The sequence below is a fragment of the Ambystoma mexicanum genome, chromosome 12 (assembly GCF_040938575.1).
Source record: "Ambystoma mexicanum isolate Mex_15411 chromosome 12, UKY_AmexF1_1, whole genome shotgun sequence".
Classification (NCBI taxonomy): Eukaryota; Metazoa; Chordata; class Amphibia; order Caudata; family Ambystomatidae; genus Ambystoma; species Ambystoma mexicanum.
In genome coordinates this window covers 560,588,752-560,606,397 of record NC_090936.1, presented here as the reverse complement: position 1 = coordinate 560,606,397, position 17,646 = coordinate 560,588,752, and positions in this window count along the sequence as shown.

Genomic DNA, 17,646 nt, shown 5'->3' with positions numbered 1-17,646 from the left:
CGTCACTGTGTAATTCACTGTCACTTGAGCACACCCTTTGCAAGCCCATGGAAACGGGAAGCAGGAGGGGTGTGTGTGACTCAAACCCAAGCATCTGAACCAAATACATTACAAGCCTGCATGTGCCCAGCCACAATGCAGCGTATGCCCACAGGAACCACGGAAGCCAACAAATCGTCCCAAAAAAATTGGGAATAAAAGAAATAAAAATAAAAATAAAAATTAAAAAAAAACAAAAATGGCCATTGAAGGGCCCGGGGGGGTTGGGGAGGCCACCCAGGAGGTCCGAGGACAGGATGCACACCAGAACCCACCTTCGTGGTTCCTGGGAAAAAAAAACACCTCCATGGGCTCATGGCCCACACGGCTACCCTATTGTGGGAGTATCACTGCTGTCGCTATTATCACCCTGTGCAGCTGCATCCGGAGGTGGTTGCACTATGGGAGGCAGCCCACGCGAGGCCCTAGTCTGCTCCTCCATGGCTGCAAGCATGCGGGTGTGGTAGGTCTGGTTCTGGAGGATGAGTGTGCGGAGGTCCCCATGCAACAACTCACGGGATGCCCGGACCTCCGCCCTCGTTGCCTGCATCTCAGCTGAGAGCGTACGGGTGAGACGCTCCAGCTGCTGTTCTGTCCTTTGGTGTGTTGAAGCCTCAAGCTCAACAAGAGTCGTCCTGAGGTGAAGGAGCTCCTGCCTCAGGGCTTCCCTGTGGCCCTGGGACTCAATGGAGATGGCCTCCTGCAGAGTCGCCAGTGCCGCCCGCCTGTCCCTGTTGGACCCCAACATGTCCTCCCTGTGTGACTGGCAGATGGAGTCGGTTGCCTGCTCTAGTCGCTCCATCAGCCTTTCAGGGGGGACAATGGAAGTGGCCACCCTATCCATGGCCTGAGCCATCATCTCGGATGATGCTGCCTGTTGGGTTGCCATACCGTAAATGGATTGCTCCCATGCAGTAATGCCAGGTGGCGTACGGCCACCACGTCGGTGGGCACCACACCTGTCTGGGGCAAGGCGAACTGCGCCTTGCTGTGCCGGCACTGCCTGAGGCTGCAGGACTGCATTCCCCCTCTGATCTGCTGGCCCAGGAACAGGATCAGATGTCGCGGAGTGTGACCCTGCATCCGTAACCACCAAAGGCGTAGCTGCCAACACTGACATCCCCATTGAGGGTTCTGACCCTGGTGCAGGTGGGTGAGAGAGAACAGAATCCCTCCCTGGAACACTCACCTGCGACGGCACGTAGGTCTCATCCGAATCAACACCTGAGTACAGCTCGGGGGAGGTGCAGCCAGAGACGCCCCTTGAGAGCACGACCTGCAGCACTTGTGGGTTCTCACCCACCACCACACCACGTCCCTCACTGGTGGTTGCTCGGCCCTCGGACCCCTCCTGGGTCTGCACCATCTCCACAATCCCAGCAGTATCAGGTGCGTCTTCCCCTGCAAAGACATAAAAACAAAGAAATGGAAACAGGCATTAGCACCATGGCACACAATGAGGGCTGAGAAGCAAGAGAACCAGCACTTGTTTGACACATGTCCCACATGACTAAAACCCTCCCATGCATGCACCCTCACTGCGTATGAAGGGCAGGCAAATGGCACACACTGATGACACCAAGATGGAAGATGAACACATTTTCTGCATGCTGCCTGGCAGTGGCATCACACATTGGCCTGTGATTGGCAGGTGAAACACACATGCCATCACACAGATGGCATGTACCATTGCTATTGAGTGAAGATGGAGAGGAGGGCAGCACCTATTCATTCTGTCCAGTTCCCGCATGTAATAGCTTTTCTAATTCAAACAGGCCAGATTCTTCACCTGGAGCTGCCAGTCCGAAATGGTGCAATTGCACAGGGACATGTTTGAACAAATGATATCCAGGTAACAAAGTCACTCCACTTTACCATAGCCATGTCAGACATGTGAATAGAGGACTGCGACATGCCTAGTAAAAGTGGTGGAATGCAAACAATCTGACTAAATGAACAGTGGAAAATTTAGCAACAATATTGTAGCAAGGTGACACTTCAAGGGCAACTGGCGTGCAGTTGGGCTAGATGTCTACTGTTGGCAGAAGGGATACTGCTATGGCCAAATGCAGCTGCGCAGGATGTATTGCATGAAGCACATGGCTGACCCATACGACTCAGGCGCACACACTCTCACCTGTCACACAAACAGAAGCCCTCACACACATCATGCACATGGATGACACACACATGCATGTGCACTCACCGGACAATGCCTCAAAATCAGCCAAATCTCCCACGCCTTGGATCTGTTCCTCCGTGACGTAGGTCCCAGCGACTGACTCATGTGGAGTGAGTTCCATGTCTACTACTGGAGACCCACCTCCAGTCACTAGAGTTGCGGCATGACTTGAGGCCAGCTTACTCTTTGCCCTGCGCTTTAGGTCATTCCAGCGCTTATAGCAATCATTGGCTGTGCGCCTCACGATTCCAAGGGCACTTACGATGTCCGCAACGGTCTGCCAGTGTGCCTGGCGTTGTGCAGGTGTGGTCTTGGATCCTGCAACAATGACCATCTCGTTGTCATGTGCGGACACATACTCGACAAGTGCATTCAGTTCGTCATCCGTGAAGCTGGGCTTCCTGGACGGGCCGGACTGTGTAGCCGTGTCTGGGGCATCAACCTCTGCCGGATGAGCACTCTTCCTCTTCCGCTTGGAAGGTGGTGGTGATCCTGAGTGTCCTGTGCCGCTCTGGACACTAGGGGCAGGAGCCCTGGTGGACTCTGTACCAGGAGTGTGGGATTGCACACTCAGCATGGGAGTTGGTGCAGGCATTGGCTCTAGTGTGATGGTGTCAGGGGGAATATCAGCAGCATGGACTAGGACCGACACTGTCCGGGCTGGGTGTGTGAGGGCTGGGGTGGATGGAGCCGCAGCTGCCCCTGCAGCCTCTCCGCCCTGCCTACTTGGTGCAGCAGATGACCTTGCTGCCCAGATGCACGTGGCATGGTGACATCAACGTGCACCAGCGCACGTGTCATAGGCCTGCTGACCTGGAAGTCAGCCATGGAGTCAGCCAGGTCTGGTACCACAATGGGCTGGTCCAACAAGGGCTGAGCATGGATGGTGTCAGCCACATCAGCCTCAACGGGGGGGGGATTATGGGCGCCCTTGACTGGTCCTCCACACCTGGGGGGACAGGCTCACCCTGCAAGTAACGACCACGTCCCCTACCGGATCCACCACGGCCACCACTTGTGGCTCTTCCACCTTTGCCACCCTTACGGAATCCTCGCCTCCCAGCCATGGCACTGATGTTAATGTGTGTATGGGAGTGGCTGTAAAATATTGTCCTGGGCAATTGGGGGTCAAAGGGGTTGGGTACCAGATGGTAATTGTACCCTAGTGCTCTTGCAAGGCTGATTGTAACCCCTGGGGAAAGATGACCGGTCACGCTACACACAGGAGCCCCAAAAAAGGGAGATGACGTGCACGCAACCCCTCCTAGACCACGTGTGCAGAAAGAAAAACCTGCACTACGCTGTGGCACCCAGTAACACAAGAATGAACATATGCGTGTCACACATAGCCTAGAATGACCTCTGAAGGGGTAGGCTACACACGGGGCAAGCACAGATGTTAGATACGTGCGTGACTCACCATCTGCCAGGTAAAAGAGCGTGAAAAAGGAGCGCGTTTGGTTGGCAACACCCCCGCCAAAAGAAGATTTGTACGCTGTCTGAGGAGACAGGACAACAGTAGAAGGGAACACTGTTTGAGGGAACAGGCCCAGGTAAACCAGTAAAAGAGAAAAAAGAGAAAAATCTGTCAGAGGTAACAGGGAATACGAACTTGAAACGCCGTGAAGTAAATCGCGTGTGAACCGACAAGAAGTACAGAATTCACCCACTCGTTCTCCATGAAAAGCACGTACAAGGAAATGGTGTTCTACGCGTACCTTTTATGCAGGCCCACACGTCCAGCGTCACTTACGCGGCGTGTACACGCTAGGGCCATTTCCACCAATTACACGCTTTGTCACTTATGCGTGTAGGGCCATTTCCACCAATTACACGCTTTGTCACTTATGCGTGTAGGGCCATTTCCACCAATTACACGCTTTGTGACTTATGTGTGTACGGCCATTTCCACCAATTACACGCTTTGTCACTTCTGCGTGTACGGCCATTTCCACCAATCACACGCGATGACACTCTGACGTGCAGTCTTTCCACGTGTGCTCTGTCATCACGTGCTGTGTGGGAAACACCCGTGCGGGTCACGTCACAGACGCGCTTACGCGCTGAGGGCCTTTGGTCCAATAGAATCGCGTATGCGTGCTGACGCGCTTACGCGCTAAGGGCCTTTCCTCGGTTTTCACGCTGACGTGCAGGATTTTCACGTGCCAAATCACTCCGTACAAAGCTGGCCACGCGTAAGAACACGGAAGACCACGCTCCTGCCCAGACGGCCGAACTACTGCCCCCCAGAGCCCCGAGCACGCTCCCACCTGTCTTCTGCTGCTGCCTGCTGCCCACGTGCACTGCCATTTGCTGCCTGCACATCAGCCAGGGGTGCTGTTGCTGTGACCACCCCTGCTGGATCCGAAGACTCCCAACTGGAATTCCATCGCTCCACAGCCCAGCCCCAGGACCCAGTTGCCCACCCACTCCTGCCTCTGGGGTTGTCATGTCGGGGCAAACACCATCTGTGACCACTGACAACCCCCGGCCAGAGAGGCAGAGGGGCACCAGCTTCAGTGCCACCGAAGTTGGTGTCCTGGTGGAGCAAGTCCTGGGGCAGTATGATGCCCTCTTCGGAAGTTCCCGCGCCGAAAAGGAAGGACGGACTCGGATCTGGACTGACATCGTGACTGCCATCAACGCGGAGGGGGTGGCTGTCCGGGACTTACAACATGTCAGGAAGCGCTGGGAGGACTTCAGGTCCAGGACCCTGAACAAGGCCCGGCGCCTCTTGAAGGCAGCGGATGCCAAGGGGCGCCGGGGCCACTTGTCGGAAGAACAGATGGGGGTCCTGGAACGCATATCCCCAGCGCTCCACGTCCAGGTCCTAGAGAAGCAGACCCGTCTGGAGTCGAGCGGTGAGTGTACATGCATCCTGATTGTGAGCAGTGCGTGTGGTGATTATTCGGCATTGTGCCGGTTGCACATCTGTTTGTATGGGGTCGAGTATGGGTGGGGGTGTACAGGGCCGTGGGGCTGACACATGCGAGGGCTGTAATGTGTGAGACATGGATGGTGCTTGTGTGTGTGGGCTTGCATGGCAAATGCAGTTGTGCGTGCACACATGTTTGGATGAATGTGTATGTAAGTAGACATGTCCGTGATGTCAGGCATGTTTGTTGTTTTCTGCTGCATGTATGAGCACTGTGTACATGTGCATGTGTGTGTATTTACAAGGGTGCAACAGTGATGCAACATGGATGCATGTGACAGCGGTATGTGGAAGCCTGATTGGCAGATGTGACATGGATGCCCGTCTGAACATGCGACACTTGGCAGAGGTGTAGACATGCATGCAAGTGTGGTGGTGTGTGTACATGTGTGGTGCACTTCCTGTGTTGCATGTGATGTCTGGCTCCCCTTTGGCTGCTGATGCTGTTGTATGTGTAGGGATGGTGGTGGCAGTTGCGATATGGCTGTGGTATGGCTCATGTGTGCCAGTTGCAATGACATGTGTGTTGGGGATTGTGATGACATGTCTGAGGTTTGCCAATGCCACTCATGTGCAACTGTCATGCGTGTATGTGTCCATTGTACAGTGCCCTGATGCCTGTGTTTTGTTTCTCCCTGTCTGCAGCGTCAACTGATGAAGAGGGCTGAGAAGGTGCTGTGGAGCACAGCGGCGGGGATCCGACCGCCAGCCGGAGACGCAAGGCCCGGCTCCCCTCCCGTGTTGTCATCTCGTCGGGGAGTGAGGAGTCCGGTGCCTCGTCCCAGGCCGCAGCTGCCGGGGGGAGGCCCAAGAGGCGGAGGTTGCAGTTGGACTCCTCGGCAGCAGAAGGGGCAGCTGGGACCCCACAGGGCCCAACAGGGGAAGATGGCACGGAGTCATCCAGGTTGGTGGGGGATTTGGTGGAGGAGGGGGCCGCGCAAGCACCAGAGACGGGGTCTGGAGGTGGGGATCCCACTGGTGCTAGTGGTGCAGTGCAGGACCAGGGACAGGAGGCAGCACAGGCGGCCGCGGAGGTGCCTGTGTGCAATCCTGTCCCCGATCCTGTCCCTGCATCATCTTGCACCAGCAGGGATGCCTACGTCCAGACCCGTTTTCAGGCAGGGGATGAGCTGACGTCAACTGGCCTTCCTCTGCCTGCGGACGTGGCCATCCAGGTCCGGGTTGAGCCTGTCCTGGCTGGTGTGGCGTTGCGTCAACGGGCCATGCGAGGTGACCTGCAGTCTTTTCATGGAGAGACTGCATGTCATCTCGAATGGCTCGTTGACCACGTCAGCCTGCTGGGACAGGTCACCCAGGCCGGATTCCGCTGTCTGATGGGGCTTGCTTTGACCCCCTCCTCAACTGGACCCCCTACGTGCCAGTCGTCCTCTGTGCCATCTTCCCACCCATCAGTCACCTGGGTGCCCTGTGGAGCTGCCTCTGACGGTGCGGCCAGGCTGGTGGAGGAGGTATCCCTGCCACAGTCGGGTGTCGGAGGTCGAGCAGGGGTGGCCACATCAACAAGTGCACCCCAGCCGGCGGAGGATGTGCAGGCAGCAGGAGGCAGTGCACGTGCAGAGGCAGAGCAGCAGCAGCAGCAACATGGTGGGAGACATGAAGGCTCGGGGCTTTCGACATCGGAGGGGCAGGCATCGGCCGGAGGGCAGGGGGACCCAGGACAGAGAGTGTCTTCCGTGTGGCAGCAGTTGGGCCACGCCATAGGTGCAGAGCGGCGGCGGGCGGAAGAGGCGCGGCTCACAATGGTCAGGGCGGAGAACTCCATGCGGAGGGCCCTGAGGCGGGCCGATTGCCTCGAGGCAATCCGCAGGGGGTTGGAGGAGGACACAGCGTCGTCCCTGCGGACCCTCGGGGCCATGGAACTGGACCGCCTCCGGGACATCGAACAGGAGTTCGATGATGCCCTGGCCCGGGACACCACGGAGTGAGCCGCTGGACTGGCCCACCGCCTTTGTATATAGTTCTTTAGTTTTAGGTTTCCTTTCTTTCTTATTATGATTTGGAGTCGACGGACACTGCTCCACTTTTTGTATATAGTTGATTTTTAGGTAGGTTTTTTAGTAGGTTTCCTTTGTTCAGTTGGGCTCATGGACCCTTGGTATTTTTGTACATAGTTCTTTATTGCATGGAGATTTTTTTACATTTGACTTTGGACAAAATTTTTTTGGATTTGGATTTCCAGTTTTGTGTTTTTATACGGACATACAGCTTATTTTTTCTCATTCACATTGTAGTTTGTTTTCTTTCTTTAGCATTCTTTATTTTTTTTAATACAATTTTGTTTGCATACTTCACCGTGTGGTATCATCTCATTGGTTTCATGCATGTCATGTTGTGTGTTTTCCCATTCAATTGCAACCATTGTGTGTGACGGACATGGGTTCATTAGCTTCATGAACATTGGGGGTGTAACATGTGATTTCCATTTCCATGTGGGTGAATGGGTTACTTGGTAGGGCTTTTTGGCTGTGGAGGCTGACCATTACGCACATGATTGGGAATTGTGAGGACCTGGTGGGGGCTGCCCATGGTGGCAGGGGGGTGGGGGTGCAGGGGGACATGAGTGGGGGCCTGGTGGAGGCTGACCCTGGATGCTGGGGGGTGGGGGTGCAGGGGGACATGAGTGGGGGCCTGGTGGAGGCTGACCCTGGATGCTGGGGGGTGGGGGTGCAGGGGGACATGAGTGGGGGCCTGGTGGAGGCTGCCCCTGCACTGCCGGGGGTGGGGGTGGTGGGAGACATGAGTGGGGGCCTGCTGGAGGCTGCCCCTGCACTGCTGGGGGGTGGGGGTGGTGGGAGACATGAGTGGGGGCCTGGTGGAGGCTGCCCCTGCACTGCTGGGGGGTGGGGGTGGTGGGAGACATGAGTGGGGGCCTGCTGGAGGCTGCCCCTGGTGGCTGGGGGGTGGGGGTGCAGGGGGACATGAGTGGGGGCCTGGTGGAGGGTGACCCTGGATGCTGGGGGGTGGGGGTGCAGGGGGACATGAGTGGGGGCCTGCTGGAGGGTGACCCTGGTGGCTGGGGGGTGGGGGTGCAGGGGGACATGAGTGGGTGCCTGGTGGAGGGTGACCCTGGATGCTGGGGGCTGGGGGTGCAGGGGGACATGAGTGGGGGCCTGGTGGAGGCTGCCCCTGCACTGCCGCGGGGTGGGGGTGGTGGGAGACATGAGTGGGGGCCTGGTGGAGGCTGCCCCTGCACTGCCGGGGGGTGGGGGTGGTGGGAGACATGAGTGGGGGCCTGGTGGAGGATGCCCATGGTGGCAGGGGGGTGGGGGTGCAGGGGGACATGAGTGGGGGCCTGGTGGAGGCTGCCCCTGGTGGCTGGGGGGTGGGGGTGGTGGGAGACATGAGTGGGGGCCTGGTGGAGGCTGCCCCTGGTGGCTGGGGGGTGGTGGTGGTGGGAGACATGAGTGGGGGCCTGCTGGAGGCTGCCCCTGGTGGCTGGGGGGTGGGGGTGCAGGGGGACATGAGTGGGGGCCTGGTGGAGGGTGACCCTGGATGCTGGGGGGTGGGGGTGCAGGGGGACATGAGTGGGGGCCTGGTGGAGGGTGACCCTGGTGGCTGGGGGGTGGGGGTGCAGGGGGACATGAGTGGGGGCCTGGTGGAGGGTGACCCTGGATGCTGGGGGGTGGGGGTGCAGGGGGACATGAGTGGGGGCCTGGTGGAGGCTGCCCCTGCACTGCCAGGGGGTGGGGGTGGTGGGTGACATGAGTGGGGGCCTGGTGGAGGCTGCCCCTGCACTTTCGGGGGTGGGGGTGGTGGGTGACATGAGTGGGGGCCTGGTGGAGGCTGCCCCTGCACTGCCGGGGGTGGGGGTGGTGGGAGACATGAGTGGGGGGCCTGGTGGAGGATGCCCATGGTGGCAGGGGGGTGGGGGTGCAGGGGGACATGAGTGGGGTCCTGGTGGAGGGTGACCCTGGATGCTGGGGGGTGGGGGTGCAGGGGGACATGAGTGGGGGCCTGGTGGAGGGTGACCCTGGATGCTGGGGGGTGGGGGTGCAGGGGGACATGAGTGGGGGCCTGGTGGAGGGTGGCCATGGTGGCAGGGGGGTGGGGATGGTGGGAGACATGAGTGGGGGGCCTGGTGGAGGATGCCCATGGTGGCAGGGGGTGAGGGTGCAGGGGGACATGAGTGGGGGCCTGGTGGAGGCTGACCCTGGATGCTGGGGGTGGGGGTGGTAGGAGACATGAGTGGGGGCCTGGTGGAGGCTGCCCCTGCACTGCCGGGGGGTAGGGGTGGTGGGAGACATGAGTGGGGGCCTGCTGGAGGCTGCCCCTGCAAAGCCGGGGGGTGGGGGTGGTGGGAGACATGAGTGGGGGCCTGCTGGAGGCTGCCCCTGCACTGCCGGGGGGTGGGGGTGTAGGGGGACATGAGTGGGGTCCTGGTGGAGGGTGGCCATGGTGGCAGGGGGGTGGGGGTGGTGGGAGACATGAGTGGGGGCCTGGTGGAGGCTGCACCTGCACTGCTGGGGGGTGGGGGTGGTGGGAGACATGCATTGTTGATCAGTAGTGCAAGGTGACATGTTTGTTGGCTGGGGGGCATGCCCATGGTGGATGGGCTGCCTGCGGGACATGGGCAGGGGTGCAGGGTAGTCCCCCGTGGTGTGGGCTGCCTGTAGGGGCCGTGGAGGTTGTGGAGCGTACACCTGGGAGGACCCACACGGCCAATTCACGTGTAGTACTCCCCAGAACCCCTGAAATACGCATTCCCTGCTGCTATCGCGTGTGAAACTTCCCACGCACCCCTGAAATACACGTACCCTGCTCGCACTGGGACAATCGCGTGTGCAACTTCCCGCGCACCCCTGAAATACACGTACCCTGCTCGCACTGCAACAATCGCGTGTGCAACTTCGCGCGCACCCCTGAAATATACATACCTTGCTGAAATCGCGTGTGGAACTTCCCGCGCACCCCTGAAATACACGTACCCTGCTCGCACTGGGACAATCGCGTGTGCAACTTCCCGCGCACCCCTCAGATACACGTACCCTGCTCGCACTGGGACTATCGCGTGTGGAACTTCCCGCGCACCCCTGAAATACACGTACCCTGCTCGCACTGGGCCAATCGCGTGTGTAACTTCCCGCGCACCCCTCAAATACACGTACCCTGATGAAATCGCGTGTGGAACTTCCCGTGCACCCCTGAAATGCACGTACCCTGCAGAAATCGCGTGTGGTACTTGCCGCGCACCCCTGAAATACACGTGCCCTGCTGAAATTGCGTGTGCAACTTCCCGCGCACCCCTGAAATTCACGTACCCTGCTCGCACTGGGACTATCGCGTGTGGAACTTCACGCGCACCCCTGAAATACACGTACCCTGCTCGCACTGGGCCAATCGCGTGTGTAACTTCCCGCGCACCCCTAAAATACATGTACCCTGATGAAATCGCGTGTGGAACTTCCCGCGCACCCATGGAATACACGTACCCTGCTCGCACTGGGCCAATCGCGTGTGTAACTTCCCGCGCACCCCTCAAATACACGTACCCTGATGAAATCGCGTGTGGAACTTCCCGCGCACCCATGGAATACACGTACCCTGCTCGCACTGGCCCATTCGCGTGTGGAACTTCCCGCGCACCCCTGAAATGCACGTACCCTGCAGAAATCGCGTGTGCAACTTCCCGCGCACCCCTGAAATTCACATACCCTGCTTGCACGGGGCCAGTCGCGTGTGGAACTTCCCACGCACCCCTGCAATACACGTTCCCCGCTTGCCGTTTGCTGTTTGCCAGCCCGGTGAACTGGTCCAGGGTTAGCGCAGCCCTTTGCGATGATTTAGCGATTTGGATGGCTTTTCCTTGCGCGAGGGCGTTCTTGGGGGCGTTACTGGCGCTGCTGCAGGGTCGCTGCGATTCTCTGCGCCACGGCTGGTTTGGAAGCCTGAAATCCATGAATACGTTGTGCGCGGAAATCGGTTTTAGTGCACGTGCCTGGCGCTGTCAATCGCACGCGGACACTCTGCGCCAGCCGCTTGCGACACTTTTCTGCGAAATTCTATGAATTACCCTGTCAATCTTTTTTAGGTTTTGGTCTCCTTTTACTTATATTCGTAGTTTGATTCCTGCGTTCTTCTTATTGGGTTACTGTTGAGTATGTTTTAGTAAAGTCCAATTGTCATTGGACTCAACAAGACTTAACCCTTTGTTTCAGGGCCCTGGTTTCTAACGTAGGCCTGTACTAACCAAGATTGGTAGAGTGGCAGAGCAGCCAGGTTTATCATAGGAAGAGAAATGTGAGCTGTAAATACATACAAAGAAACCAGAACATACCAAAGATCCACTAGAAACTAAAGGATTATTGTATCAACTAGCAACATCAAGCATACATTTAGAATATTAACGAACAATAAAGCAGGTGAGTCATGTATTATATACTTTTCTTATCCAAACACAGAGTGACTTCAGTTCAGGTCAGTAAAAGTACTTATTTTAAATTAACTCTGTATTATTCAAGTAAAGGTAAGTTCAAGAATGTAAAGAGAAACAATCACAGGCAAGCATTCTGGTAGAAACTCTTTTAAGGTTTAGGCAGTCTTTTCGATAACAAGAAATGAGTTATTCAGTTCAGGTTTTGGGAGGGAAACAATCATTGCCACGACCAAGAGGTTCTGAAGATTTACTTTAAGGGAACCAGCAATGCCAAAGTCAAAAGGAGAACAATAGTTCGAATGCAAATCTTCCTAGCACAGGTATGTAACAAGTTAGTTGATCTTTGTAAAAAAAAAAAAATTTGCAGGAGTTTAGGAGAAGCCTTCCTGTAGGGCACGAGCTGTTAGGCCTGGGCTACTGTAAGTGGGTTAACACCCAAACAGTAGAGACAGTGTTCCAAAAGCAAAGGAGTGACACAAATGGCTTCAGGTAAGATTGGCAACAGCCCCAGAGTACCTTGAGAGTGAAGAAGATGATGCAGATGGACACCTTCTGGATGCACAGTTGCAAACCCCGTCTGCAAATCCTTGGTTGTGGTAGGGATGAGGGAACCCTGGCAGCAGGAGCCAAGAGAGGGACTCATCAGCAAATAATTATTCTTACTCTTGCATTGGTTTTGTGGTTTTGGCTCATTTCTCTCAGCACCAGTAGCAGACGATCACTGCTGGTTATAATCTTCTTCTTTTCTCAGTCCTACAGTCTGGTGAGGAGACTCTGAGAAGAGTCTTGCTTCTGGAGGTCCATACGGATACCACTGAAGTTCCAGCAAGATTCATTAATAGTAAGATAATGCATTCCAAAGTAGTTCAGGTACCCCGTGTATCGGGATTATGCAGCATGGAAGGTCACAGGACGTTGAGGGATGGCTTGAGGTTGCTTATGCCTAACAGCCTAGAGGAAGTAGTCATGCTTGGTGGAACTTGCCTGTCTATTCACAAATAGGGTCAGGACAGCAGCAGTGCTTCAGCTGTGCATCTGTGGGTACTGGAGCTGCTGAAGGTGTCTCTGGTCATCTTCTTCTTCAAAGCTTCAGTTCCAGTGGTTGAGTTAGCCTGCTGTTGCAAAAGCCTCACCTTTTATGAAGGAACCCATTCATTTAGTCCTGTGGGTATATCAATCACCGAGGGGTGGATGTCCGTGCAGGACAACTGGCTGCCCATTTCAAACTGGTTCCAGCTAGGCATACCTTCAGACAAAGGCCAGAGAAGTTTCAGGCTCCTCCCTCACTTCCTGCCTCAGCAGACACACTGGAGCCTTGGCAGGCTTCACAAAGGGATACCACCAAAGGCAAAACCCAAAGGTGACCCACCCACACATGGAATTGTAGAAGAAGGGCCAAGAAGGAACACACAGATGAGAAATGGTGATAAAAGAAGACTGGAGCATTTTGGGAAAATGTACACCCATTGGCTCTGTGCTGCAGCTGTGACAACAGACTGCGAGAAACTAACTCCAACAGTTGTCAGACTGTAACTATAAAAGCAGTGGGAAAAGATTTACAGTGTAGCCCGTCAGCAGTACACATAAAATGGGGTGTGCTGATCCCACAAAAGAAAGGTATGAAAGATAAAAGTATCCTACTATCCATGAGAACAGTTGTTCTCAGGAAAAAGTAAAAAAAATAGCAACACTGCACGTAGGGTGCTGCGGACATTTATTACAGATGTCTGTAATGAAATATGTGGAGGAAAGCATGGCTACGTTAAAAGTAAAAAGAATATAGCAGCCTAAAAATAGGGTTTCCATCTCAGAGCAAAAATAATTAGTGAGTGGTAAAAGTCCCACTCACTCAGTAGAATAAAGGAAAACATTCCCAGAAGTACAACAAAAGTTCTGGGGGTCTCCCAGGTTGAGAGGAATTGGCACAATAAAAGAACATTCTCCCTAACAGTTAAGTCTGAATAAAGGAAAACATTCCCAGAAGTACAACAAAAGTTCTGGGGGTCTCCCAGGTTGAGAGGAATTGGCACAATAAAAGAACATTCTCCCTAACAGTTAAGTCTACCTTCATTAGTTTCACTTGACAGTGGTAGTTTACTCATGGTACACTATATCAGAGAGTGTATTCTCGACTTTTTAACTTCAAGTTCTAGTGGTCTTCTTCCTCTTTCCCAGGGTTCTGTTTAGCAGTTTCCCTTTTGTTCCTAACCAGCCCTTTTCGTCACGTTCTTTACAATTTCTTCATTTCTCCAGTTATGCTGGTTTATTAGGGAAATATGGCCTTCCTGGCTTTCAAACGTTCCACCTCTTATATCTGGTTACCCCACTGGCCTCCCCCTCTTCCCAGTCACCCAGTACCTGTGTTTTCCAGGGTGACCTCGCGGGATTCGACACGTGGTCAGCTAACCAATTTGCCTTTCTGATTTCTACGTCTCTGGCTTCGCTCGCGTTTCATTCTCAGTGAAAGTCTGAGTTTCATGGATGCTGGCGGCAGGGAGCTGTCAGTGCTGCCTGCAGTAATGGTCTCCACATTGTTCACCGGGCACCTGGCCCACCATGGTATAACTGTGGTCACACCACCATTTTAGACAGACCTTCTCTCCCTGTCTCTACAACAATGCCCCCCTTGTCTTTGTTGCTTGTTCTCTGGCATTTCAAGCTGGCTTTATACAACTTTTCAATTGCTGCGGGCTCTGTGCCTTCCTCCAGTTCCACCTCTCCAAGGCATGCTTAAGTCAGGGGGCTTCCCCTGATCACCGTACTTTCACTCTCCCCTTGGGACTCACATGTCTCAGTTAAATATATGCCTTTTCTTAAAGAGATATTCTTTACCTTTGTTTAATCCACCATTCTCTGAAGCAACATAGAAGGATGACACAGTATTCTTCAAGGAAGGCAGTCCCATATATGCAGATATGGTGGTTGGTCTACGGAGTTCCCTGTGGGAGCGGAAGTCCTCATACCCTAATGGGGAGTCATTCCCACTGAGTTCCCACTTGCCCAGACTCCTATGGAAGGTCCTGCACAGCGGACTCACTTCCCTAGACTCAGCGGGGTGGCTAAGGGCCGAATACTCCCAATTCACCACAGTGTCCATTATTATAAATGGGGATAATGATACCATGCTTTCAGGAAGGTGGCTATTTTTGTTTGACTGATCACCATTATTACTGTGTACAGTACTATACTGTTTGTATCATCAATACACTTTGTAGGTGTCAGGCCCAAACTTCTACAATTCTTTTAGAGTCTTTTAATGATATTTAATGTATGTTTGAAATGCTAAGACAATTGTGCTAATAGCTTTGGAACAAATGTTAAATTGGAATTTTCCCCAAGTATATTCTTATTGTTGATTTGCCACTCATTGGCAGAGATAGGCCAAAGCTAAAACAGTTGGGGGGGTAACACCTTGCATTAAATACCTTTAGCATTTATGTGTCTTATTTTAATGTTTCGAGTATTTTTTACCAGCTTTTGCAATTTACAGGTCCTCAGTTATTCCACCAGACAATTTGTATTATGCACAGTCTAACATCGTTTTTAGTTATTTTCATTACTGAAAGAGACCGAGATGTTTATATTTACACTTAGCTTGTCTACCCATGGCCATTTTCTTACTCTTAGGTGACTTTGTTTTAAATAAGGTATCAACCTGCTTATCCCATTATATATTACACTTAGCTATTATTCCCAGGTTGTCATCATACCATTTTGTATAATCCTACCATTACTGAAGGTAATAACTCCTATACTGTCTTTCATCTAGGTAATACGTTGAGTCACCATGCATTTTGAAGTTGTAACATTTCTAGGTATTTCATCAAATTTCTATGATGAGTGTTTCCAGCTGTGTTGTGCATCCCCTAACTTCATTTTTCACCTGAAGGATAATGCTCTCAAAAGAATGGGTTTAATCATCACAGAAATTCAATCATGTGCTGTCAGTCGATATTGAGCAATCAGTATCTTTTAACTATCCATTGTCAAGCCGATCAGTTGATTCAATACCATATATCACACTATTATTAGGGTTTTGTACTCAGCGGGCGGTGGCAGCCTCCCAGCCAATGATGAGACTCCTCAGTGCTGGAGGATGCCATCTTCCCCACCGGGGAACAATGTAACTGCTCCCCACCGCCACTCCTCTCCCCCTCCTTATCCACACATTTACCTCCACCCCACTTACCTTCTCCATTTGGATCCTTTTTGGGAGCGGACACGCTAGGAACACTTATGTCCCCAGCACGTTTGCTCCAGATCTACTACTCACAGCCATGGAAAGGGAGAAGGGACTATTTGTAGTCCCTTCTCTCCTTCCCATTGCAGCCATTTTCTTTGTTTACTTTTTTTCGTATTTTTTTAATGGCTACCATAGAAAGGGAGCATGGGCTATGTGTAGACCCTTGTCCAGTTGCAAGGCGGCCATTTTGTATGTTTACTTTTTTTTTTACTTTTTTCAATGGCCACGTTTGGAAAGGGAGAACAGACTTCGATTCTCCTTCCTTGGTGGACATTTTTCTATTTGTTTTGCTCTTTTCAGTTGCAAAACTCTGGAGCATTTTGCAACTGAAAAATATTCCTTTTAGTACCCCAGTTTTATGAGCTGGGTACTAATAGCAATAAGCCCCTCAAATGCAGGGGAATTAACACTTCAGTTTTTGCCTCAGGGCCTGAGTAAAGTTTGCCCTTGTTTCGCTCGGGCCTGTAACTATGGGCACAGGGCATTACCTGACGCTGTAATGCACCCTCCCCTGCTCGTGGCTTATTGCCTAAATAGAGTATTTTCAGCAACACTTTGATTATGAGAAATCCATATATTTCTCCAGTTCCTTGATCTAATCACATTTTTATGTTACTTTTTATGTCACTTTTTCCAAGCTCTGAATTGGCATTCTGTGTTATCAGTTTTAATGAAATGAAAGTATCCTTCTTGATTCACTGTGTGAGTGACATCTGAGGATGCCTCAATGATGACTTCATAAGTAATTCATTTTTTTGTTTGCATTTGTTCCACTTAGGCAAAGTTTTTTTTTTGTTCTTTCCTTCAGTATTTTATGAGTAATTGACTTAATCAGTGAAATTACTTCAGCGTGTTTCCATGGTGGAAGGTACAGTAAAACAAGTTGCAGTGCATTCATTCATTCACTCTAGACAAATCTAAGGTAATATCCCCGGTTTTGTACGATCGGACTGAAAAAAAAGGTCCCACCGTACAAAACGACTGAAAAACGCTACCACCAAAGGTTCGAACACCAAAAGTTTGAACCTTTGGTGGTAGCATTGCAGGTAAGTAAAAAAATAAAGAGGGTGGGGGCTGCGGGGGTGTCCCCTGCAACACCGCGCTCACTATACCGTGTGGCACAGTGAGCAGGGTGTTGCGGGGGACACCGCCACAGCACCCCCACAAAAGAAAATGAAAAAAAACGGGGGTTGAAGGGTGTCCCAAGCAACACCCCGCTCACTATACTTTACAGTATAGTGAGAAGGGGTTTGCGGGGGAAACCCCTGCAGCCCCCGTAGTATGTAAGGGGGTTTGCATGAGAAAAGTGCAAACTTTTGGTAGTTTGCACCTTTCGCAGGCGAACATTCCGGCCGGTAAAATCAGCCGTGGTCGGATCACTTAGAATCATATCCACCTCTATCCTTTCCTAAGAATTTTGCCTGTGCTTTAAGTGGTGTTGGATTGATTGAGCAGCTTCCGCCTTCATGTGTACAGCATTGCTAGTATCAGGTTTCATGTTGAATAAATTATATGTATGTGCCCCGGTTCCAGGTTGTGCTGATATCATCCTCCTGTCCAATCATACCAGATTTGGAAGAAAGAGGCAGAGCACTCCTATTAATAGGAGAGGACAATGCTACACCAGCCAACTTCATTAAAGGAAAATCTGGTGTAACTAGCAGATGGTTATCATGAAAATCATCCTGCACCTGGTGTATACTTAAGTGAGGGGTGCCTAGCGCATGAGTTTGTTTAGTTAACAGATGTAGTTAACAGATGTCAAGGCTATAGTCATCAAGGCATTGCATAGTACGAACCTGTTCTGTTGTGCAGGTGTAAACATATTATTATTAAGCTAGTGATGTCATTCA